At 38.4% G+C, this 25,523-nt stretch overlaps 1 protein-coding gene and 2 long non-coding RNA genes across 3 annotated transcripts in view; 1 reads left to right on the top strand and 2 right to left on the bottom strand.

Annotated features, from left to right (window-relative positions):
• AKTIP (AKT interacting protein) overlaps window positions 1–25,523 on the bottom strand; it is a 1,131,926-nt gene that overhangs the window by 89,365 nt on the left and 1,017,038 nt on the right. The window lies entirely within an intron of this gene.
• Window positions 1,579–8,248, top strand: LOC108962079 (uncharacterized). Its single transcript, XR_001990578.3, has 2 exons — window positions 1,579–1,830; window positions 7,360–8,248. It is a non-coding gene; the product is annotated as an uncharacterized LOC108962079 (long non-coding RNA).
• The window catches only part of LOC115484045 (uncharacterized), a 96,694-nt gene continuing 81,243 nt past the window's right edge, over window positions 10,073–25,523 (bottom strand). The window contains exon 3 of the long non-coding RNA XR_003944794.2: window positions 10,073–12,009. This is a non-coding gene — a long non-coding RNA (uncharacterized LOC115484045). The remainder of the gene's footprint in view (window positions 12,010–25,523) is intronic.

The raw sequence follows: 25,523 nt of genomic DNA on the forward strand, positions 1-25,523 counted from the left end.
AAAATTGGCTTGGGTGACATCAATGCTAAATACCATTCTGGGGAGCACTCAAAGGCATAAACCAAAGAGTCCATCCTTTCTCTGTTTACTGCAGCAAATTCTGACACTGCACATGCTGCAGTGTGGATAACCCACTCCTCCTTGCAGAAGCCTGTGCAGTCCTCTCTTTTCTCATCACTTTGGCAATATTGCCCACACCAATGAGAGGAGCTCAGCATTCTGCAACAAAGACTGCACTGTGTGAAGGCATGGCCTCTAAAGCCCCAGTGGCAGCTGCACCCAGCTCCTCCTGCAGAAGATAATCTCTGTGCCTTACCTTTTTCAGCTTCTGGCTCATGATCTGCCAGCAGCAGCACCTGCACCTCCTATTTCTGCTCTGTTTCATTTGCAGCTGAATTATGGCTGTGAGGTTTATTCAGGGTGGATGAACCAGCCTCATGCTGAGGCTGCATTCAGCAGAAAGCAGAACCCAGAATGGATGCTAAAAACAGAGAGGCAGAAATCAAGCTCAACCAATTGCATATTCTTCACTCTGTACAACATGCATGGCTATTTGGGGTGCCAAGTTCAGTAGCTTAAATATTGTGTCATCATAAAAACAGTATAACTGAGCATGGTTACTAACTGCAGGCTGACCTCCAGCTTTGGCTTTGCTTAATTCTGTAGATTTATCTTTCCCCCAGCTCATTGAGAACACTTTGTAGAGTGGTTTATTAAAGTATAACTAAACATTGTCCTTCATGTTCATGTATGTTTGGAACAATTCCAAATTTATGATCTTTTTCTTGAATTTTGTCAACATATTCACTACAGGCCTTTATTCTTCCTTCAATTTCAGTAAAAAACTATAAAGATCACAGTTTTGAATAAATTCCACCACTTTAAGATTACTGAACGTGTTATCCTTCAAATTAACAAAATCAAATACCCCTCCCAATACCCTCTTGTTTTTGTCAAGCTCTGTATTAGTTTTCAGTGTGCCTAAAAAAGATAACATGTAAATTTGACATGAGTCATGATGTATGTACAAAAAAATAAATAGTGAAACCCTCCCCTGAAAACTTCGTGAAGAAAATGGAGTTTGTGATAGATATTGTAAAAAGCAGAAAAAAATACAAAAAGCAGGAAGAATTTATTATTACATTGTTTGATCATTATCCTCAGTATAGAATGATTAACACTAAAACATGGTGTAGAGGAACTGAAGGTATGTACTGATGGGTTTACCTCTAAGGACTTAATCTCTAGTGAGAGGCTTTCTGCTGAAGCAATGGAAGCATTTGGTCTCCTTGCCTAACTGGAATGAAATTCTACTTTTCAAGGCAAATGCTTAGGGATAACTAAAACCAGTCTAAGACTTAACAACTCAACTCCTTGTTAAGTGTTCTATTTTAAAACATAATTTATAATTTTTTGTTCTAAAAATACTGAGGCATATCTCCAGGAACTATTCAGTATTCATTCTAAATCAAAAAGTTCCATTACTCTGGTATGCACACCTTTCATTTACCTTGCAGACCACTATTTATTGATGCTTACCAGGCACCCAGGGCAGCCCTATGTGCATCCTACAGGCTCAGAGGATATAGCATTGAAAATATCACTATCAAAACTGCAAACTACACATGATAGAAGATCAGATTCTGCCTTAAAGCTCGGCGAGGCAATTTCATCAGCAGTGTGACTTCACGTCCACGCTCAGAACCTGAATGTGTAAATTCCACCTTTGGCACTCTCAGCTAGCAAACACCTGCAGAACTGGGGGAGTTTAACCTACTGTTCAGATGACTGGATTCACTTGCACTGCTTTTGGAGCCTGACTTACAGCAGGTGAGGAGGCAGAGTAAGAAAAGGTGCTGGGGGAGGGCAAAGCCCTCGCTTGTTTAGCACGTTTTATGGATGGGTTGGGGAGGAAGGACACGGGTGCTGTGAGAGGCAAGGAGGTAACTGGCAGCATAGAACTCTGAGCTGCAGCAAATGTGAAGGTAAAAGAGAATCGAAACAGTGAACCATCTGCTTTCTAATGAAAACAGCTCCTCTTGTCAGCAACATCCAGAAAAAATGATTTCTTAGTTGGAGTGTATAAGCGAGGGAAGTAGCTTTCCTGCTATATGAGGTAATACACTCAAATGATGTATGACTTAGAAAATAGTGTGGGTTAATGATCTTCAGCTGGATCAGGGAGTAAAACAAAGTAATTTCATAATACAGAACATGATGGATTAAATCATGTTAATACTGGGTATATACATTAAAGAAAATGATCTTTCTGGCATACTAAATGGCAAAATAAAAAGCACTTTTAGTAAGCTATATGATTAATTAGTCTGCCCTTTTATTTATGTACCATGATAAAGTAAAATGTACTTCTTCTGGTTACCTCCCAGGCAATTATTCTAAAAGTTATATTGAATACACCAGCTTCATTGTATTGCATCAGTCCATCAGGAACTGCAAGTAGGTCCCTGTCTTTGTTTGAAGTCAGGGGTTTTCTTTTTTCTCTCCCTCTCCTGTCCTCCTTCACTAGAGAATATTGGGGTTTTGTATGTTTTTAAGCTCACACAAATGTGAGATTGAACATGATACCATCATATATTGCAAAATATAAACACTGATTTGTTTTAGGATTATTATTTACAGAGAGTGCAAAAAATTCCAGTGAGTGAAAAGTTATAGCTCACGTGTAATTCAGGCAAATATTTAAATATGGGAATGCAAATGCTCCAGACTTCGTTCAGATTCTGAGCTGTTTCATTTCCTGCCCTCACAATTTAACTGTATCTTGCAAATTTCTACCACAGGTTCAATCACATGCAGAATCTTTTAGAAAGGGGCTGGGAGTGTATTTTCAAAAGAGATTTCAAATTAAACTAAAATCTCAGATTTCAGAAATAATGTTACCTGCAGAGGGAGGAATATAATTTTTGAAAACTATGTGTCTTCCAGTCTTATTGTACATACTTATTAGAAATTATGCCAATGATGAAAGACACAGAAGCTTCCTCTAGTACCAAATTTATGTGGAAGGAAGAAAAGGTATTATTAGAACTGAATTTATTTATTTCTTAAAATCTTAGGAACACATAGAAACTGATAAAATACAGGGTTAAAAAAAGTCAATTTCAATTACATTTTCAAAAAGAATATTTAGTAAGCTGGGATAGGTTTTGTATTTTAGGATTCACATAGTCCTTCAAACTGTATTGCCTTAGACAGATGTACTTAACAACACAGAAAATGTGAAAGACCAGACTTGGACTAATGTTAAATTCAGAATTCAGATGGGGAGTGTTTTTAACAGAGAGAAACATGGTTTTGTAAGGGGCCCAGCACTTACATGGACTTATTCTGTTATACTGCTCCACAGACATGCACAGAAAAGAAAATCCTGGTTCTCAAACCCTATGCTAAAGGAAATGTCTTATAAAAAAATAACTTTTTTTTTTTTTTATAATTGGTAGTGCCATACATTTGTCTACTACAGCAAGAATTTGGAATTTCTGCATGATACTCTTGCAAAATTCTAATTCTGATTGTCTCACACAGAGTCCACCTGCTGATACACTATTTGCTCTATTTGCTGACTAATCTTTTGTTTGCAACACCACTAAAGCTTTCTTCTGACTCTGGGGATATTTCTTTCTCTGCTGCAACATGAAATTTTTCTTCAGTGGGAATTAATTAAATCACAGTAGATATAAATCCAAATATTTTCCGTATTTATTTCACCTGTGCATTTTGCATTTATCTGCTCTCAAAGGAGTTGCTCTACCATGAAGCTCTACAAAATCACCTTTGTATTTTAGTGGGTGTGAGTGCAGTGAGAGTGCTCTGTCCTTCTGTCCTCTGCTACAATCTCATCACCACTCAAGGTGTCCTGGGCAGTTTTCAGATCTTTGAGATTTCTGTTTAATATACAAAAAGGCACATGAGTTTCAAAAGTATCTTAATTTCATCCTTTTCTAGGATCAACACTCCCAAAAACTATTCTGGTCTCTTTTTCCAAATGTTCCTTATTCTAAAGAGGAAGATTTTTCCGTGCTGCTCAGCAGTGTCACACCTGTACTACTTTTTAAGGCAGCAGATCTATGATAATTTTTTTATTTATTTCAACAATTCATACCAATATGGCCTATAACTGTTAATACTAGATACTGCCTAGAAATTACAAATAGATAGTGAACTTCATAAATAGAAAAAAACATGGACACCTATTTACAACTAGTAAATAACTTTAAAACCAGATATTTAAGATATGTGAATTAGCTCCTAGTGAGAATGTAGAAAATGGGTGACATGTATCACAGAGAAAGTGTATGAGCACAGCTTCTTCAAAGTGTTGGTCTAAAATACCATTAAATTTTTGCTACATTTTAAAGTTTGTAAATTATAACACCACGTAGAAGTGTGACTTTAAAATTAGTCTTTGCAAGTGCCTGAGATGAAGGTGAGGGGTTTTAGCAAGCAGCAGGCTTTACACCTAAAATTACATTAATTTATTTCCTGCAACAAAATTAGGTAGATTTTTATTGTTCAAAGGGATTTGCTACACAAAAGAACAGCTTTTATATCTCAAAAAAAGCCCCAAAACCCTAGAAAAAGAGCAGAAGTGTTAGTGCCCTTGTACTCCAGTACTGTTGGCAAGACTCAACTAGAAATGCCAGATATGTATAAAGAGTAATTTGGTCTCATTAAATGATAACACTAGTGGTTCCTCTTCATCTCCTTAATTCATTTCTTGTAGTTTTTCTTGTCACATCCACTTGTTTTATGGCTTACTAACTTGCAAGTTATGGTCATAATTTATGGTCAAAATTGAGTGGGAGCAAATCACAGAATATTTCCATTGATTACCCTAAATTGTCTAATCTCCTGTATGTTTTTAGGACTTGATTGGGTGGTATTTACTGATTGCCTTCATCTAATTTAAAAATCAATCAATAGCAACAATGAGAGGTGGTGGATAAATCGAGTCTAATGCAGCATAACTGCAGCAAATATCCATCAAAGGCTCATTCTCAATCAAATTTGTGGGAAGTTTTAATACATAAACCAAAATGTCTAAAAGCCTTACTTCCAGAGCACATCATTTTTAAATTGTGCTCTGCAATGTGACATCTTATTGCTCTTATGCTGTCTATTTAGGGCAGTTTTCCACTGCTAAAATGAACATATTTCACTACAATAAAACTGTAGCAAACAAGAAAAAAAATGTCATCAGCTTTGCTTTAAAGGCACTTTGTTCCATCTTCCTCAATATCATCTGTATATAATAATGGGAATTAACATAACATCAGCTTTTCATGTAAGCTGTGTGCATTTTCTCTGAGATAAACATTCTAATAAGTGAGTCAATACAAAATGTGCTTTCTACACTGGGAAATCAATTCACTGAAGTTGTTCCTTACATTGTTCTCTTTTAAAAGCATCTTTAGTTCCTGAAGTTTTGGATAGCAAATATGAAGGGAGCTATCTGGAAGGCAATGTTCTAATTTCTTGATGTTACGAGGGCAAGGCACCTCATATAGGACAGAGAGTAAATACAAACCTTCCTTTTCCAAGTGATGGCAGAACAAACATAAAAAGCTTTTATATAATTTCTCATAAGCAAACATGACAAAAAAACCATTAAATTTTTTAACTAAGCATGGATCTTCAGTTTACATTAACTCAAGGTAAGTTTTCTATAGGCACACAGGTGTGGAGAGCTACCTAAACTGAGGTCAGAATTATGCTGTCATTAACAGCTGGATGAGGAGCTAGTGCTACAGCCTTGAAAAATGAGTCAAAACTGGGCTCTGTTCCTGAAAGACTTAATCCATATCCAGAAAGAGGTATTCAGTGTTACTATTCAGTGTTATACCTGTTACTTGCTCAGGAAATTCTATGTAGATTGCTGAGGATATTCAGCTTTTATTTCTTAACAGCATGGGACATGTGAAGCTACAGACTTGTTGTGGAATAGGAGGTTCTGTCCTGTGACTCCAGGTGTAATAAATAACCAATGAAGGAGAGAAACTTGGAGGTTTGGGGGTATTCTCATACTTTGCAGATATTAGATTTTTATTTGAGTCAAAGGGGGGTTATTAATGGGTCAACATGTGGAAAAAACATCCAAAGGCTTTGAACGGTTTTGAATTCACTCAGATAAAAACTCCTTTTTGGCATATAAGGAAAGTACAACTCATATGGCTACAATCCAGTGCTGCTACAAAAAAAAAAAAAAAAAAAAAAACCACGGATATGTAATGGATTGGGAAAACACCACCACTCTGGAAAAGAATGATTCTGTTCTAATCAGTTGTGAAATATCCTTTGTTACTAAACACTCTTGAATAATCTCAGGCCCAAGCAGGAGATCACAGCACACATTACAAATATAAAAGACAACCACCAAAGAGAACCCTACCAGCAGTCCAGGGTTTATTAAAATTCTGACATTCTGAGAGATCTTCTTGCCAAGGGCCCTCTTACAATGACATCTGTACACTTGTCATTACATTGTGGTTCACATTACTTACATAAACATGCCACAGGGAAACCATGACTGATATAATTTTTGTAAGATTGAAAGGTGGCCATTGTGATCATTAAAACAAACCTGAGAGAGCCTTCCCGATGATGGAACAGATCCAGTTCCTTCTTCCCTCCTTGTGGGTCATTAGTTAAAAGGGGGAAGGTGGGGGAGGAGGGAGAGAAGGCCATACACTGCAGGTGTTTTATCCTTTGTAAGGAGACTGCACTGAGACAAATGATTCTAGCTGGCATTTTGTACACACCGGAGATTGCTTATCGATCCAGATCAGAATATTCAGGCTGGCCCCGGGGAAAAGGCAGAGTATTTTCTGAGGGAGTTAATAACCTGGCAGCTGAGCTGTCTTGTCCAATTCACTGAACCTAGGGCTCTAATCAGGCCAGAGTTTTTATTTTGAGAAATCTTGCCATATGTGTCTGCTATCTGCCTTCCACTCTATTGGAACAGTGACAGTGATTGAAATGACAGCCTATAGATAGAGCCTAATCAAATTGTTTATTATCAGCCTAAATCAATATGTATAGATTGTAGAAACATCACTGTCATGCCATGAAAAAGTCATACTAATACTACATGCTGCAGGTGTAATTCTAAAATGTATTTTTCCATCCTAAATTACGTCTGAATTTAACAGAGTAAAAGAAATTAGAATGGTGCACGAGACAGTGAAAAATATGCAGGTTTAAACACTTCAATAACATTAAGGATTAATGTTAAAATGCCATGTTGTTCATTGCTCAAATATGTTATCATGTTTTCAGTGAAGAACAGAGCTGTGGGAAAGGAAAAATAAAAATTGAAAAGTTGTTTTTCCTTTTGTATAGAAAGGGAAAAATCTCACAGTGATCTGTGTAAGCACATACTGCAGCTTGAATGAAATTCCAGCACTCCTAGAAAGCCAGTTTTGAGGCATCCAGACTACAGAGACGAAAAGACAGCATTGAGAATTCCTCTGGAACCAAGCAAATATGACTCCCAAGAGCCTACCAAAGAGCTTGGACCATGAAATCTAATGATTTGATAAGAAGCTGATTTCATAAAGCCCTCTCTCCTGCAGACTGCTGGATACCCTTTTTGCACAGAAAAGATATCAGTGCATCATATGGGAAGAACTAAAAGTATTTAATGGTGTGTCATAATCCAGATTCTACAGGCTTAATTATCATCTCAAACAGAATCATCCAAACACAAAACATGAGAGGAAGAAGGAATATTCCTGAGGGCGTGGCGCTGGAGGGAAACGTCTCACATTTGGGAGAGGACCAGAAATCTGTTTGGCCAGTGAAGCTCACCTGAGTGAATGAATCTGGAATTCTGCTCCAGGGGAATTGACTGACATGGATAATCCTGGGAGGGCCTGTGGCCCAGAAAGAGTCACCTGTGTAGTTCACAACTTTTGCTCTACTGGTGGAATTTGTACTACCTAACATGTCCTGGGGAATAATTTATTCCTTGCTCCTCAAAAAAGAAATTTCAAAACTATTTTAAAGTACTCTGGCAAGGCAAAGAGGCTGTAGCCCTAAAGCAAAGGATATGTTTTGCCCTGAAGAATGGTGTGAAAGAACCTTCTGGTTAATTAATCTTTGCAGTGCAAAGAATAATTCAAGCTCTTGTTTGAGTATCGTTTACATTGTGTGATTATTGGGTTGAGTCAAACACATACCAGCTTTAGCATTACAGCATACATGTTAATAAAAATAATATTGCCTTGTAGGTTGTGCTCATTTAAAGAGGTATTTTTTTCCCTTGGATAAACCTACTTTTCTTACTGTGAGCATGTAAAGCTCTCCAAACAGCAATTATCTTTGGCTGAGCGAATCTAGGAATTTTCCTATTACCTTCAAAATTAGAATTTCATGATTGCCATTTTAAAAAATAAAGGTGCTTATTCAGCAGAAAATGTTAGTGTGCAAGTCTGAGTACATGCCTAGGTCCCTCCTGAGTCAGGAAGGAGGTTAAGCAGATGCATATCCGTAAGGTTTAAATTACTTCAGTGGGACTTTGTCTTGTCTTAAACTTTGGATGTGCTTGAAGTGTACTAAGGGCTAAGCATAGCATATGAATACAGGTGGTTCAGTTTGGCCCACAGCTGGCACAAACCCAAAATTTAACATTACTTTTAAAGTGTTTTGACTAAAATCCAGCAAAGTACTTACGTCTACACACAGTGCTGATTTAACTATCTCAGTTTATGGTTACACTGGTGCAATTTCCTAGCATGGATACAGTTCTGCTGGTATTTGTCTTGGCATAATTTACCAAGACACTTTTACAGAGCTGCATGGCTCTGAAAGTCAGGAAGGCTGGGGCAAACCTGAGAGGGAGAACACCAAACCCAGGGTAGCTGAAAACACAGCACTGAGGGGACATGAGAGTGGGAGAAATTTGCCTGTTGAAAAGCTCATCTTCACAACCTTCCTCAAATTATTGGTGGCACTTCCCAGCACACCTCTGCCAGTGTGGCTGCTCACAGGTGAGCTCATTTCCCAAAGAGTAGCTCCTTCCAGAAGCTGTGGGTGAAATGCCCAGATTATACCTTGTGCACTGCAAGATCCACTGAGCTGGGTATGCTCAGAGTGTTGGCTGGAAACATGGAAACCTGCTTTAGGTTCTCTATGGCCTGCAGTGAACTCCCTGCTACAGCCCTCTGATTCTGCTGAGAATAAATTATATTTTTATCATTATTTTGCTTTATGATAAAACTTATTTCAGCCAAATGACTCGAGATAAAAGAAAGTATATTTTTTTTTCCTTTCCAAAGGATCTTCAAGGAAGAGTTTGACCACAGAGAAGGATGATAAAAATGAAGAAATAATGACCTTATTATGTATTATTTACAATGCAGAATAGTGATCTACACTGTCACCATTATCCAGCTTTCCAGTACTTGGGTTCTCAGTTATGGATACCATCTATTAATGGGAAATATACCTAACAACTTAAGTTTTACCTTGGGAAAGGACTGTTTCTAGGATCCTCCTATGAAAGTAGTGAAATTCTTATTTATATCCCACTTAGTGCTTTAGATAGGCCATTTCTCTAGATCCATTCATTTTCTTTTGGGTTATTCCTGTTATGGGCTGATTTGCTTTGTCTTTGCACTAAATGGGATGTAAAAATAAGTGCTACTGATACAATTTCCTTGGGTTTATTTGTTGCTTTTTTCCACCTTGCTTTTTTAGACAGCAGATGTATTAAGAGAAGATGCACAGCATACTAAATTCTTATCTCATTCAAAGAACATAGTGCTTCCAAATTAAATAGTTCAAGATGAAGGAATGACAGTATTAAAGTCACAAGAGCAAAACTTAACCTGTCCCTTTCCTCACAACATTCAAACTGCCAGAATGCTGGCATCTTTCATTAAATGCATCATCATCTATCAGCATATGGACATATTGAATGAATGAACATTAGCCCCTAAACACTTATTCTCTGATTGTATTTGGAACTATAAATAAATTTTTTTTAATAGTCTCCTTAGTAATTTCAGTCATCACTATTACACCTTAATTTATCCTCTAATTTTATCTACAATATAATCATGACAAAATTAGGAGCAGAAGTTTAGCCTCCAGCAATCCACTTTCAGTTTTCATGGATACCATACAGAATTTACCTGTTTCCCCTTTTGAACCATACAGGCACTGACTCTAAGGTTAAGCAGATTTCTCCAGTACCAACAAATGAAGCCCAATTAGTTTCTCTTTAATTGCACTGATGTTACTAAATCCAGTAGCATCACAGCACAGTCTGAATGGAACTCAAGCTCAGAAACTTTGCAACCTAAATATCAAAACTAAAAGAGCTCCTATTCAAGTAAGATGGGAAGATGTGGTATGGTGTAGCCTCGTGTTCCACAGCACCTCTGCACATAGCACTGCTTCACTGCAGGTAGGGCACAAATCAGGCCTGCAAACTCTTCAGAAGGTGTGCCTTCTGAACTCTGCTTCCAACCTCACTACATTTAATAGTCCTGGGCCAAAAGGCCAAGTACTTCAAAAAAATTCTGGCCAGGTTTACATACTTTAAAAACCCCAAAAAACTACTGAAACACAGGAACATGGAAAGTGTAACATTAGAAAGTTCTAAATGCGAGCTACACTTCAGGAGTGTAAAGGGGGATTAATGAGGAGCTGTGATGGATGGTGAACTTCTAGAAGAGTTTGAGAAGTGAAATTCATTTCAGCAGTGTCTGTTGTGCTGTGAGGCTTAACTGTAGCACCTTGCCTTCATCAACTGGAAAAACTTTTGCTGTGCTGTTTGCAGGCAGGGCTGGCAACCATCCTGAGTATCCTGCACTCCCACTCTGAGAGGAGTTGTGGGTAGCCAAGACTAGGTGGGATTCAGCTAAGGCTTTTCTGTTTAAACACAAGAGAAGTGGTTGTGACCATGCTGACCTTAAGAAAGGTGTATGAAAGTGTTCATCAGTCCTAAATTAATGGAAGGAGGGGAGGAAGGAAGGAGAGGAAGGAAGAGGGGGATTTCTGAAATACTTTGTGAAGCTTACCTTGATAAACACAAAGGAGAAATCCGGGTATTTTGTCTACACATAGAAAATTGTCTAAATTGCCTGGAAAAACTCATTGACCCAGTCAGATTGTGTGAAGCTTTTGATCACATACAGCCCCAGGCTCTCCTGCATCTTGCTCAGAACACACAGCTCAATGGAAAACCCCAATATTTTATTGTGATGAACACTGCAATGGAATGATTGCATGGCATGTGTGGGTTGCTCCTCTTTAGGTGGCTTGGGAACATTGTATTCAGGGGAACATTGTATTCAGGGGGTTTTAGGTGTAAATTTACAAGCACCACATGCAAAGAATTTTAAGGTTTCGTTGTTCAATTATTTTAAGTAGAACAATGAAAACGTCAATGCTACAACAATGCAAATTAATCAAACAACAAGAAGTAAGACAATTAAAGCTGAGCACTTCTGCAATGCATACACCTGAGTAATTAGGTGTAACTGTAGAAAGACTTAAATGTCCTTTTCTGTATATCTATGAATTCTATTTCACTGAGAAATCAAGTAAATTATTTTTGTGGATGATTTTGGATAGCTACAAAAAATGAAGGAAGAAAGCTGGCTCTGTAATGTAGAGCATGGGATGGGATAGGGAAATCTCTTGAATCTTCAGACTTCCAAAGTATCTTCAGGCAACGACCTAAATTCCCACCTGTAAAAGAGTGTGACAATCCTTCTGTGTGCTCCTCTGGGCTAGGAGGAAATGTATGTTAGGAATTCTCAGACAGAGCATAGAAATGAAGTGTGCAACTACAGGACTCACCCTAACACCAGTGTTCCACATAGCATTCAGTCTATCAGGGTTTTATAAACAGAATTTACATGGGATCCTTACCTGGATGCAGGTAGTTTTGACTGTAACTTTCTTTCTTAAAGGCGTCATTGTGTGCAGAAAGATCAGCACCATTTATCCTCTTGTTACTCTGAAACTGCCAGTGAGCCTCTGAAATGGGGAGCAAACCACATAATTAGAAAATTATCCATTACAGCTTGCTATTATCCTATGGCTTTTCCAAAAAGAACAAAAGGTGTGCCACACTGACAGCGCTTCAGAGACCATACAAGGAGCTCTCAGGAGCTTCCAGCAATCTTCACACAGATAACAAACAGGAGATAATTTATAATATGCTAGGTAAAGATAAGGCCTTTAAAGAGCACATAACCAATGTACTTAGTGTAGAGCCCCAGCAGTGACAATCACAGTAAAACAGTTGTTTCTTAGGCTGAAGATTCCAATCCCATAAACTGGGGCTTCAATCTTCATAGAAAGTTGTATTTCTGTAACAAGCATATTAACACAAGGGGACTTTTGCCTCCAGGCTTCCATTGTTAGATTATTCTTTATATTAGATTGTCACAGAAAAGGCTTGGTGGTTGTTGTTTTTTTTTTGGTTTTTTTTTTTTTGTGTCTGGTTTTTTGTTTTTTTTTTACAAAGTAAAATCTGAAAGATTAAAAAAGTAATCTGAAAGATTATCAGCAGAAATGATAGGAATTCAAAAGAAAGTCCACAGGATAAAATTTGGGGGAAAAGGCATCAACATTTTGGAAAAAATTCTTGAACAGGAAAAGAGGATTCCTCAAAGAACAGGATCCTGAGCTGAACAGGGCTCACAGTTAATGGATCTTTTCTGCTTGAAATACTCAGGTCATTGATATTAAGTATTGTCTCTGTGCCTCTTTGAAGAATTTCAGTGTCACACAGGTGCCATTCACCCTAAGAATGAAGAGATGACCCTGGTGGCTTTGTCCTTCAGAGAGCAGAGCCACCAAGGCCCTGGGCTCTGCAGTGCTGCACTCCCAGAGCCCCTGCAGGCAGCCCTGGAAGGCAGGAGGGCCATCCTTTGCCAGTCCCTGTCACAGAGCACGAGGTAGTGCTGGGACTGGTGCCACATTTTCTGCAAATGCTGTCAGAAAATGAAGGTATTGTTTCCATCTCAAACACAATTCAGGAATTAAACAATGGAACTCATACTGCTGTCAAAAAAATTTTGGCCAAAGATTAGGAAAGTTTCTGGTGAGAACACTGTAAAGGGAAGTTAAAATATATGTCTGCAAGAGAGAAGGAAACATTCTATTCTTTCTCCACAATTATGTGTAGAAAACACATAACAGAGCTGTACCTCAGCTAGTGCTCCATGGACTGTGACAATCTTGTAGTGCATTCACCCAGGTTTTCTGCAGTTGCATCACTAAGGAAATATTCACTGTACCTACAGATGGCTGCAAACATTGTGCCAGAGACCCAGCAAATTATTCATCTCACTTCTAACAGGCCAGTAAAAGGCACAGGTTCCAAAAGCTGAGCAACTCAATAGTAACTATCTGCTGTTAAATTCACCTTACCAACCCCTTTTTGCTTACAGTTACACAAGGTTTACCTTGCTGAAGTGAATTAAAGGGTTACCTGCTTTCTGCTAGCACTGTTAATTGTTTCAGAGGGTACCCAAATCCCAGGAGTTTTCCAGTGCCATGGCAGTTAACACATTCTCCAGTACAGTGCTTTCCTTCACACACCAGGGCACCACGGCTCAGCTGTAGAGCTTGAATTTGGACTGAGGAATTTTACTTCCCAAACTTTTTTTTCATCTTCCCAGTGGATGTCAAGCTGCTTGCCTTGCCAGGCCACATCCTACATTTAAAACAAATGTGGGAAATGTGTGTGGTGCTGAAATTCCAGGCTCCCAGTCTGGCAACCACTCAGTTGCACAGCATAAGATGTTTTCTTGATGCTCAGGTACTGAGAGTGAAGTTCTGTTCTTGGATTTCTCTCCTGGGCTGCTGTTTGCTGTAGTCACTTGCAGTGTGTCTCCAGTCCTAGCAGACTTTCTACTGGATGTCAAATTCCACAAATTCCAAATCTTTCTGAGCCTTTATTTTTTTTTTTGTTTTTGCATTTGCTAATCAAATAGGGAAGGCTATTATAGAGTATGGGTCCCATGTTACAGGGAGAAAATTCATTTCACTCCATCCTTAGAAGTGCTTAACTACTATGGGGGAGAATAACAGCAAAGGTCACTAGGAATTGCATGATTCTGAAAGGAAAATTTGAAAAAAAAATTACTCAAACAACAACAACAACAACAACCATCTAGCATTAACGCATTCAAGGAGAATAATAATGCACATTCTTAACCAAACTCCAATAGAGAACCACTTTCCTGTGTATTTCATACACACATTCACACCATGTTTCTTAAAAATAAACAAGTGAAAAGTAAAAAATGCAACTGCCAAAGGAAGGTTATTTATGTTCAAGCTGTACCAGAGAAATTAGTCAAGGCTAATTCATGCATGTGAAAATATGATTTCTAACACTGCCAAGGTCAGTAAGACCTTAGGGAGTAAATGTTGACCACATAAATCAAAGATGCAGTGTTGAGGAAGTTTTGAAGACAGAGTGGAGAAGCTTTAATAGTTTTTAAAACTTAATAGTCCAAATGAATCAGCAATGATACAAAAGGAGCAAATCACTTGTTTATGAAAGGACCAAACCATGCTTGATGTCCTTCTGTGGACTGGATTGCCCAAGCCCAGAATTATACAATTCTCTCCCACATTTCAGAAGGAAGGATCTGATTATTTCTTAAAACTGAAAAATATAAAAAGGTGCACCAATCTAAATCTATCCAAACTGCCACATTGGTTTGCTTGCAAAAATATTTTAAGAAAAAGACAACTTCAGTGACTGAAATACTTATAGGAACATTTCCTGTTTTGCCAAGATGCCTAAAGAGAAATGCATTTTATCTGAAAATGCATACTGGATAGCAAGCTTCCTTTTTTTCTTTTTTTGTTTGCTGGTTTTCTTGGCTTTTTTAACAATTTCCCCATGGTAGGTGAACCAAAAGCAAATAACTTTCTCTCCCCACTAAAAGAGAAAATTGACAATTTTTCATCTTAAGCTCAGCCACTGAACTAAAGAGTCTTTCTGCCTGGCTGGCTCCCCACACTCCCTTGGTTGCCACTGTAATATCTAAAAATCTCCTGTTTCAGGTTGCCTTTCCAAAACATTGTGTAAGTTAGAGCATACCCATTTCCCACACAGCTCAGATATCTGGGATACATATCTAGTGTGATATTTGAAGATATCTGAAATCAAAGAGAACTTTAAAACCATCTTTTAAAGGAACTCAGTTTGCACTATTAAAAACTGCTTGAATTACTAACAGGAGGAGTTTGTGTCTGAGTCAGACCCTTCTAAGCTTTAAAAAAAGATGAATTCAGAATAGAGCTGGCGATTAGAACTCACTGTGTATTTATAAATTTGTATTAATAATTAATTGCAAGTTTTAGAATGTTCCTGTATTGTACAATTGTCTCATATTTTAAAAAATATAATCCATGACAGCATCCTGATTTTACTAATAAAGATATATAAGCCTTTTTTTATGTTGTTTCTTTGTAGGTAAACTGCTAAATTTCCACAGCCCCTTTCAGCACAAACTCTTCACTGTCTCATTCTCCTTTCAACAAATTCCACAGCTGTTTCATTCCTCTTCTCTTCTTGGACACTGCTATTCAGTAGCTCTGCCACCTTGATAGCAGGAAAAAAAAAGGTTGATGAGACATGCAGATTCCTCTGATTAAGGGATAATTAACCTGGCATATTCAAAACTGCAGCACGAGCAAGCAGCTGCAGTCAGAAGAGTGAGAGCACAAGGATGCTGGGGAGGCAAAGGCAAGCAGATCCTGATGGATCAGTTGGACACAGGCAGAAGAATGTAACCTGAAGTCTTGCAGGCAATTGAAATTTGTTGTCAAAGGGTGCAGGAGGAAAAGAAAGAAGGCAAAGAGGGAAGCCATCAGCCAAACTGCCACACTCTGCTTCCCACGGTTATGACTCCAGGCAGGGCTGAGCAGATGGTTGTGGAGGGTGTCTGTCTGAGAAGCAGCAGGACAAGTCTCATGGCTAATCTTGATGTCACACACACTTGTGTTTTTGCATCAATCCTTCCTATTTTTTTAGCCTTTTAAATTTCTGTGTTTTCAATCATTTCCACTATTCCTTAGTCTCAACCATTCTGGAGTCAGAGTCTGGAGAATTTATTTTAAATTTCCAAAGGATGAAAGAGTATTTGATTTAACATAAGCATAATTTGATCAGCAAGGGTGGCAGTGATCAAAAACCAAGTGCCACAGTCCCCTAGGGTTTTTTCTTACATAGGTGTGCACTGATTTCTATTCATACAAGATAATGAATTGAACTTAATAAAGTGGAAGTTTTCAGAGTCCTCTCAATCTGGAGAGGGTAAAAGTTTGACTAAACTGCATGGAAAACGCAGAAGACAGAGTAAGACCCCATGACACTTATGGCAGTCACTGGTATCCTGGTTACCCCTCCCTGAAGAACACATGGAACACAGCCACAGCTGTCCAGAATTCTTGAGGTGCTTGAGACCACACCTGTACACAGTTGTTTCCCCACATAAAATTTCTACCTTCCTCTTTTCATCTCTGCAGAGAAGGAAAAGAAGCTAAAACATGAGTCCTCTTCCTTGAGATGAGTTGGTAAAGATCAAACAGCATTTGCATGAAGTTTCCAGTGAAATTTTGCCAGAGGACAAAGGGCTCCATGGGCCAAGAAAAACCAGAAGCTCTACAAGTGTAGGAGGACTGTGTTTGTTGGCTGAGTTTGAGAATAAATTGAAGTCAAACTAAAGAGCTAACAGAGCTGTTTCTCAATTTTTATTTTATTTTTTTTTAAATCCCAGCACAGCATTCAAATAATTTGTTATGGACTTGAACAGGAGAAGCCAAGTATAAAGTATGGTGAAACTGATATCCAAAAATAAAATATTTCAGGTTAGGAGACCTGTAGATGGTAAACCCAAAACACTCTTTGCATTCAATTTTCTGGCTTGGTCACAAGCACTCTTGCTTCCTGGTACATTTAACTAAAATATGCAGGTATTGCCTCACATACTCCTCCTTTGGCTTTTTCCAATGCCTATAAGCATGTGCAGAATGTTTTAGAACAACACCAGACTTTGGAACCAGCAATATCAGTTTCTGAGGGTTTTTTTGTTTAATAGAGTGAAATGAAGATTTCTGTCTGTGGATGCATCTGGAGGTTGCTGGAACATTTTGACTCATGTTCCCAACATATTCTCATAAAACTGATCAGCTGCTCCCTCCCAGCATACACCACTTTGAGAGAGAGCAAAGTAAAAAGTATTTAAAACCAACATATAACTCATTGAGAGGAAGAGCACCACATTTTCTGGAGCCACTCTCTAGCTCTGGGAGTTGGCTGTTGCTCTTTCCCTTAAACTCTTTCCTGATCTCTCATACCCACTGCTCTGACAGGCTTTCCCACAGGGCATGCAAGGAACTCACTGCTCTCCAGGGATCCACTGGAAGCTCATATGGGGCATTTTCTCAATCTGGTATAAATTCCTTAGCTTGGTAACACTGCCCCACCTTCCCAAGGGCTGGGAAAATTCACATTATCTCCCATCAGCATTCAACAAAGTGCAGATTTGATTGCCCAAAGAAACAGGCAGAAGTAGAGGCATTTTCATAGGATTTTTACTGCTATGGTAGCTGATCTGAAGTGTTTCAGAGTCACTTCAGACCAAGTTCAGGATTTACACAAGGAGAAAAAACAAGAAAAAGTGTTATAGCCTGTATGTTCTTATCTTTTTTAGACCAAAGTGTCATAAAATATTGTATTTTATAGGTAGAAGTAATAAAACCAAAGGGGCATGGCCAATTAAAATGTACATTATTTTAAGAGATAAAAAGCAGATCAATTAAATGACATTTCAACCCATCTACAGTAATTTATATTAGCAGAGATTCTGTCCCTAAATATTAAAACAGCAATCATGACATTTCCTTTCTCCCTCACAATTTTAGACTTTAGAGACACTTTGCAGTTCAACAGCACAGAGTAAGAGAAACTCTGCTTTATGCTGCTCATTCTGGGTGATAGCACAGCTATCACCCAGAATAACTCCAAAATAACTCCACAATTGTGCTGGTTTTCGAAAAGACAGAGTGAAGAATAACAACCTAACTATAAGCACAAAGGCAATTTTAGCTAAGTAAAATACAATTACACCAGCTAGAATTTCTTTTGGACATGATTAGTAACAAACGTTCCTTGTCCTATGAAAATGTGCCAGGAAATTTTAATTGACTGCAAGCATCCAAGGCTGCCATTAAACACATCATCTGAAAGATTAATGTTTTTGGCCCACACTTGACTACCATGTAACCTGCTTTATGGTTTACAAGATGGAATGACTTTGTTTTACATGACAGTTATTGGGCCTAATTCTGCTCACAGTTATGCCAGTGAGAATTTTGGAGCAATTCCATTAAAGTCAATGGCTCTATAAAAAAAGAGTAAAATTAGACTCAGGCCCACCATGCAATTTAATAATGACTATTATTACAAGTTAGGCCAGATTCTGCTTTTCCAATTGTTAGCAAGTGACCAAGCACTAGATATCACATTCTTCTAAGACAAAAGGTGCCTGCATTAGGACTTGGCCCTTCCAAGACAGCCAGGTTCCCATACCTTCCCTGACATGACCAAATGTGATGAGACCACTGCAGGCATGGGTATTCCCTGCCACTCTGGGAGGACCTCATCGTGAAAATGCAGAAGAAAAGTGAAGAATTCAGAGAGGGATTTTTTATTATAATAACATTTCCTTACAAATCAATTCAGGATTACAGATTCCTTTTTTTTAACACTGCAAGTTTGAGTTGCTGTTGTACTAAAACCTGTAATTTTAATAAATACACAAGTTGGAGGCTTTTGAAGAAAACTGGAGTTTATTCACAAACTGTGCTGTAGGAAGTGAGCCCAGCATTAGGTGACTGCACAAACCATTGTACCTGGCACACCTCTGGTCCAGAGACAGTGGGAGAGCTCAGGAAGCAGCAAAGGAATAAGATCAAGATAGACACACAGGGATTTGTTCCCCTGCTTAAGAAATGAGTTAAATTATTATTATTTTCTTGGGAAAATCACATTCTGACCAAGCACAAGTGACTCCTGTCCTCTCTCTTCTGTTTCTGGTGTTCCATTACCACATACTGCTCATTGCTTGAGTTTTTAAATTGTCAAATGTTGCTAACCAGCAGCTTTACAAGGACCACATGTGTATGAAAAACAGTGCTTCTTTCTCAAGTCCACTGACAGCCAGATGACTTGAAAAGGTAGGTTTCAATCTATCACAGCACGTGCACATGTTGATAGCTTTCAAATGATTCCATTTATATTAGAACTGGTAAAGTCATAGTCTATTATTTCATTGAAAATAAAATGGATTGAGACATTTCATGCTGTTTTCCATACTTCTTCTGCTTTAATATTATTTTAACTGTGATTTGTGCTATCTAACAACTAAAAGTTATCCAAAATAATTGTTAGACATCACATCCATTGCATTAAAGATTATCTGTGTTTATAAAACAAGATTGTTTTAGGAATAAAATACACTGAGAAAATAGAGCAGTTTCAACAGCAAATGTGTCAGGTAAAAATACAGTGATATAACTTGAATTTCTACACTTCAGTGCACCTCTTGAGGGTGTGAACTGCTTAATTAATTGATGGTAGCATGCATTATTCTCCAAATCTTCTTTTATATACCTATTTCAAGTATTTGATTATTGCCTGGCTAATAATAGCTGCTTCATCAGTTGAAAAACAGAGCAGAGAAGAGAGTGTAAATTGTAGCATGCAACTGTTCACTGACTGCTACTGAAAATGTGTAGCTGCTGCCATATGACAACCTTCCTCTACTCTCTGCAGCCACTATTTCATGGAACAGCAATGAAAGCTCTGGGAAATTGGGAAAAGCACCCAGAGACCAATCCCACCCCATGAATTTTAAAGTGCACAGAATTCTCTGGAGGGCAGAACAGCCCACCTGGGGCCAGTGAAAACACATCACAGCAGGCACTGATTCATTGGTGTCAGGAGCTGGGTGGTGAAAGGGCTGTGAACCTTCCAGCTTCACTGCTCATTCCTCCTTTCCTTGGGCTCCCTCTTTCACCTTGGCCACCCAGAGACCTCCTGGAGACAAATTTTAGTTGCATCCTACACTGAAGATGGACAGAACTGCATCTGAATTGAATGTGGAAGAGGCCAAGGAGAATGGTAGCCAAAACCCATTTCTGAGGCTGTGTTATGAAGGAGAGTCCTGGGAGCAGGGCAGTTCTGTCAAACAGAGCAGTGAGGGGCTTCTGAGCCAGCCACAAACAGATGAGTGTGTTACAGAAACAAACCCCAAAAGCTGACCAGAAAAGAGCAAGATATGAAAGATCTGAAGCAAAAAGTTGCTCCTGGAGTCTGATGATTTTACCTTTCTGCATATTCAGCAACAGCCTTCAAAGGAAAGATAAATGGATAATGTACCTTTTGAATTGCAAAATAAACGGCTCATCTCTGAGGCTCCAAAAATTTTAATGAAGTAACACAAAAAGGAAGCATTTCAACTACTCTTCTTCCTCTCTAGTGTCAACAAGTACCTCAGAGTGAGGCTGGAAGCACCTCTAGCACCACTGGCCCCTGTGACAAGGACTGCACAGGGTACTGGGGACAGAAGAAAATGTGTCTTCACTTTTCAGTGCCAGCCCTCATGCTCAAACCACCCTGCCCCATTGCTTGCTGCCCCACTCAGCACACCCACAAAGTACTGAGGGCCATTCTGCAATAAGCCAATTGTGTTATCCAGCCCTTTTACACTTAGGGAAGCCTTTTTATCCAGCAGCAACATAACAGGGAAGGTGCCAACAGATCCAAATGGGCTCTGGAATGATTTATTCATCCTAGGCTTCCAAGCCCCTTTTCCTCAGCATTAATGCTAAGATTAATGTGTCCCATCAGTGCTCTGCCAACAGGAACTTTAATAAAAGCAAGAACAACTAGTTGGCCTGGCTTGCTTTCTGCTTAAGGTTAGGACATAATAAAAACAGCAGCCTACAAAGACTTTCCCTTTAATTTACTTATTACTTGACATAATGAAAATAATTTCATTCAATTTAAATAAAACACACAGATTACAGGATCATAGGTACACTATTGTCTAAAGTCAATCATTAGCCAATTTTTAAAAGGATAGGAGTAATATATCTGCAGATTTTAGGAGGTGCATATGCATCTTAAAACTTTCTAATAACTTAGTGTAGACAGGTGTATTTGACCCAAAGCACACAATTCCTCTGAATGACGCCAGATCCATAATGACAATAGCTGAAATCCATGACAGACATGGTGCATCTACAAACTAACATTGAAGAATTTGTTAGACATGAAAGAATAATTGTTTATCTAAGCATTGTCAAAACTGTGCCCCTTTTAAATCTGTTTATCCCCACCTAATACCAGGAACAATCAAGTGTACCAGGGCAATGTCTCAGCCCTTAAATCTCCAACTGCCAGCAAATCACAACAAGCTGGCTAGATTTTGCCCAGGTGACTTTGGGCTTAAGAACACCCTTTATCTTCAAATCTCCAATTTCACAATTCAAGTGCAAGGTGTGTCCAGGGTAACTTGAAGAAGCCCTAACAATTGCTTTTTGAAAATACAACAAATTAAAAAAAAAACAACGCAAACCTCTGTTCTAAGAGTTGCTGAGACAGTTTAGTGAGATTCCAACAAACTGCAGGGTAACAAAATCCCCTAAATGGACTGTGACTGATGCTGCAGACTGGGCATGACACATCTGAATGCTTAAAGTGTATTCTTTTGGCAACTGCAAAGCTGTCTGAGCCATTTAACAGTAAACTTCCAAATTAAATCCCAATCAAATTGCTATACTACAAAATGCATCCATTTCTACCTGAAAGGTGTTTTAAGGTCTTTTCCTTGTGATCACAAATCTTCCTGCATTCTTTGCTAGAAAAAGTACAAATGTGTGCTCCCATACTTCTCTTTTCTTCCTTCCCATCCCCAGTTGTACCAATTGTTCACCTGGCTCAGGCACAGAAGCTGCAGAATTTCTGGGTGGTGGTAATGGCTGAGTGGAGCAGAAACTTCGTTTCTCCCTAAAAGGCAGAGGTCGCTCAGCTGAAAGGACAGAAAAGCCTTTTATTCCTATGAAGAAAAGCAGAGGAAAAACCTCTTCACAGTGAAGATGAAAAATATTTTATTTGAATCCTGGGAAGAACTTGTTCTGCTTGCACTGGAGAATGGTCTATTCACAGCACAGCTTGAATAGCCTGTAGCTTTTCAAATGTCCAGAACTGGCAAAAAGGATACAATTTTACATTTATTTTTGTTTTCAGAAGTTATCTTACGATCTGCATGTGTGCCAGACCAAGACATTCCATGTTATCTCATTCAAATGAGGCATTTAAAATTTTTTAATCATCTCAGACACTTAGATTTTGAACTTCGCCTATTTGGCCACTATCACAACACTAATGTAGCATTGCCTCAAATTTTTAATGATTACTTGTACTCTTACAAAAAGGAAATTTCTGGCAAGAAAATGTAAATTTTATCTAAAGGTCTTTTAATTTTCTCATTTCAGGAAATGCCTTACAATAATTTTGAAAATTCTCAAATGTTTTCTAGAAATGCAGAGATTGTAATCCTTGAATTGCCAATGAATTTTCACTGCAAAAGGCAAATGCTTGCAAAAAAAAGTATACAATGTTTGCTGGTAATGTAAGTGAAATGTTCTATGTCTATGTCTAGAGTTTTACTAGAAACACTACATAAATCAGTCAACAATGTAAAAATTGAGAACTGTAAAATGCAAAACTGACATTTAGCACAGAGAAGTTTCAAAGAGGTGCAATTATATAATTTCTTTAATCAAGGGACAAAAGCAATATCACAGGAAATATCTCACCTAAGCACAGGGGTGCAGATTTGATTAGAAATACCTGCATTTAAAGCCAGAGTTCTCAGTTTATGCAGTGCTTAGTGAATACCAGCAAAATGGAAATTCAGAATGTCACAGTCAGAACAAAGATTTCCTGCATACAAATTTCAAGATTTTCATTATAAGCTTTACACTTTGCGAAGACTCCCACTATTAAGCTAAATTTTAGCTAATTTACCTAGTTTTACTAATTAATAAATAGTGGCAGACATAGTATTGCTGATTTTAACCTGACAATAACAATAATTTTTTCAAATTAAGAAATATTACCTTTTCTCTTATAAAAAGTTGAAAAGAGAGGTAGACCCATTGAGCCCCAGTAAAGTTATTTATTCCATCTTTTGCACTCAGCCTGGAAAGAACAGAGATAAAGAGCTTGAGGAATCAACCTACCTCTAAATTTGATTTTACCAGCTGAAACTTCAACCAGTGCTTTCTTGTTGAATCCTGTGCTCATCTGTGTTTGAAATAGAGGTAGACCAAAACTCTGGTGTTTTCTAACAAAAGGTTAATGGCCTGCCTCTCCCTTCCTGCACTGAGCTGTTTTGTGTTACAAGTTATTAGGTTCCGTTGGAAGGGAAGAGAAAATGCCATCCACAAGTCCTATTTTATTTCCATACCATCTTCACTTCTTCCTTTTACCATGGCTGTCCTTTTGCTCATTTGCATTCCCTGTCTCATGCTGCCTTTGAAAAACAACTGAAGACAATTTGTCCCAGTTGAACAGCCCCAGATTTTGAGCAGGTCTGATTATGGACCCAGCATGGTGAAACCAATCACCACTGCAAAGCCCCGAGGGATGCAGCAGCCAGACTGGGATGCCTTACAGTGTGAGCCCACTTGAGCTGGAGAGTTGGGAGCAGAATGGGCTTGGCACCATCAGGATTATTTCATTTATGGAGAGGAGATCGTGCAGGCCTCTACCCAGGGTAAGGGGGAGCCCTACAATCATTTTTGTCTGAACTAGTTAAACCATTTCTAATTAATTACGATGGTTTCAGCTAAAACTTTCCAGATGAACAGTTCAAGCTGGACCCAACACTGAACAATCATTGTGTTACAGAAGTGCTCTGGTGTATTCCAAGTCCTAACTTTTGGATTCAATGAAAATACCAAAAAATGAGCAGCATATGTTATCTCAATCCAGGAGTTTTATAAAACTCAGATATCTTGTGATTGTGTTTCTTCTTTAGCAGGATAAGAATTCCTTTTCACCCCTTTCACTTTTGCAAAAATCCCCCCTTGCTGTGTCTTAAAAATGTCAGACATACTTTACTGTTTCCAAATAAACACATCATTTTTGGCAGAATTAGTAGACAAGAAAGGTTGGGGCATTGTTGTTATAGGAGTTCATATAAAAAGCAAATTTTAATGTTTTAAAATTTAAGACTTTCCTAAAGTTTTAAAATGCATCCTCCCTGACTCCATCTGTACTATTGTCAAAAGCATTATAAAGTGTCCCTTTGGAAAAGTAAATCTGATTAATTAGCATCATTTTCCATTGTAGAATTTAACAGCTATATCAACAGCCATAGATTTTTCTTAACACATATTCTATTATTGTTTTCAGCATTGTTAAAATCTAAAATTATTTAATTGCTGAACCATCCTGTTCTGTGCACTGTTTGCAAAGTTCATCAAGTAAACGGAATTTTCCTTACAGTGTTCTAGAATGATACTGAAACACAGTTCTAGTCAGAATTTATCCACCACTGTATACAAAAGCAGGATTGCTTTTAAGTAGAAGTTTTACACATAAAGGGAAAGAACACAAAAATGCCGGAAAACAATTTCTGCTGCAGTACTTCAGCTCAAGAGGAGGCTTCTCTCATTTGTGGTAGCAGTGACATTAAAAATAAAGCTGCTCTCAGAGCTGCCTGGTGAGTCTGTGGTGATTCCAGCTGCAGCTCTCCAGCAGAAAGCCATCAGTGCCTGGTAACAGCATCTGGATATTGACTCTGTCACAGTGCTTTAGGTTTTGGGAAGGAAGGTAAGCAGTGGGATGCCACTGCCCACAGAAATCCCCACATCTCACAGAAATCACTGCCTTGAAGGCACTGTTCTTCCATATCTTTGCTGCTTTCAGTTCACAGACAAATAAAGGAGGACTACAGCTCTTCAGCAGCATCAAGGAAGCCTCTCTGGAAGGGATTCACATCACCAGCTCCTCCTGGTGCCAGCTATCAGCCCATGAGGAATAGCTTGTCCTGCACCAGCTTAGAGCAGGAATTGCAAAGGCTGCAGTTTTTAGCTCTGGAAATCTAACACCTTTCTTTAATATTCACTTCATAAAAACAATTTCAGAAGTCCCCTGGCACTCTGTGTCATTTCAGCTAACACATAGTTCCATTAAAAACCAAAAGAACAAAAGTGTATGTTTACTTCCATATTAATACCCACAGAAATTCTTGCAGAAGAATAAATCAGAAAAAAAAATAAAGAAGGAAACCCTCCCAATGTTTATTTGCTTGTAACAAAAAAAAGCAGGATTTCAACATTCACCAGAGCAACCATAAATAACATGGCCATCTTTAATTTGGCCTCCAATATCTGACCAACCTTGATTTATCCACAGACAAAACCAAGCATCTCTAATTTGCTAA

The sequence above is a fragment of the Serinus canaria genome, chromosome 11 (assembly GCF_022539315.1).
Source record: "Serinus canaria isolate serCan28SL12 chromosome 11, serCan2020, whole genome shotgun sequence".
NCBI classification, from domain to species: domain Eukaryota; kingdom Metazoa; phylum Chordata; class Aves; order Passeriformes; family Fringillidae; genus Serinus; species Serinus canaria.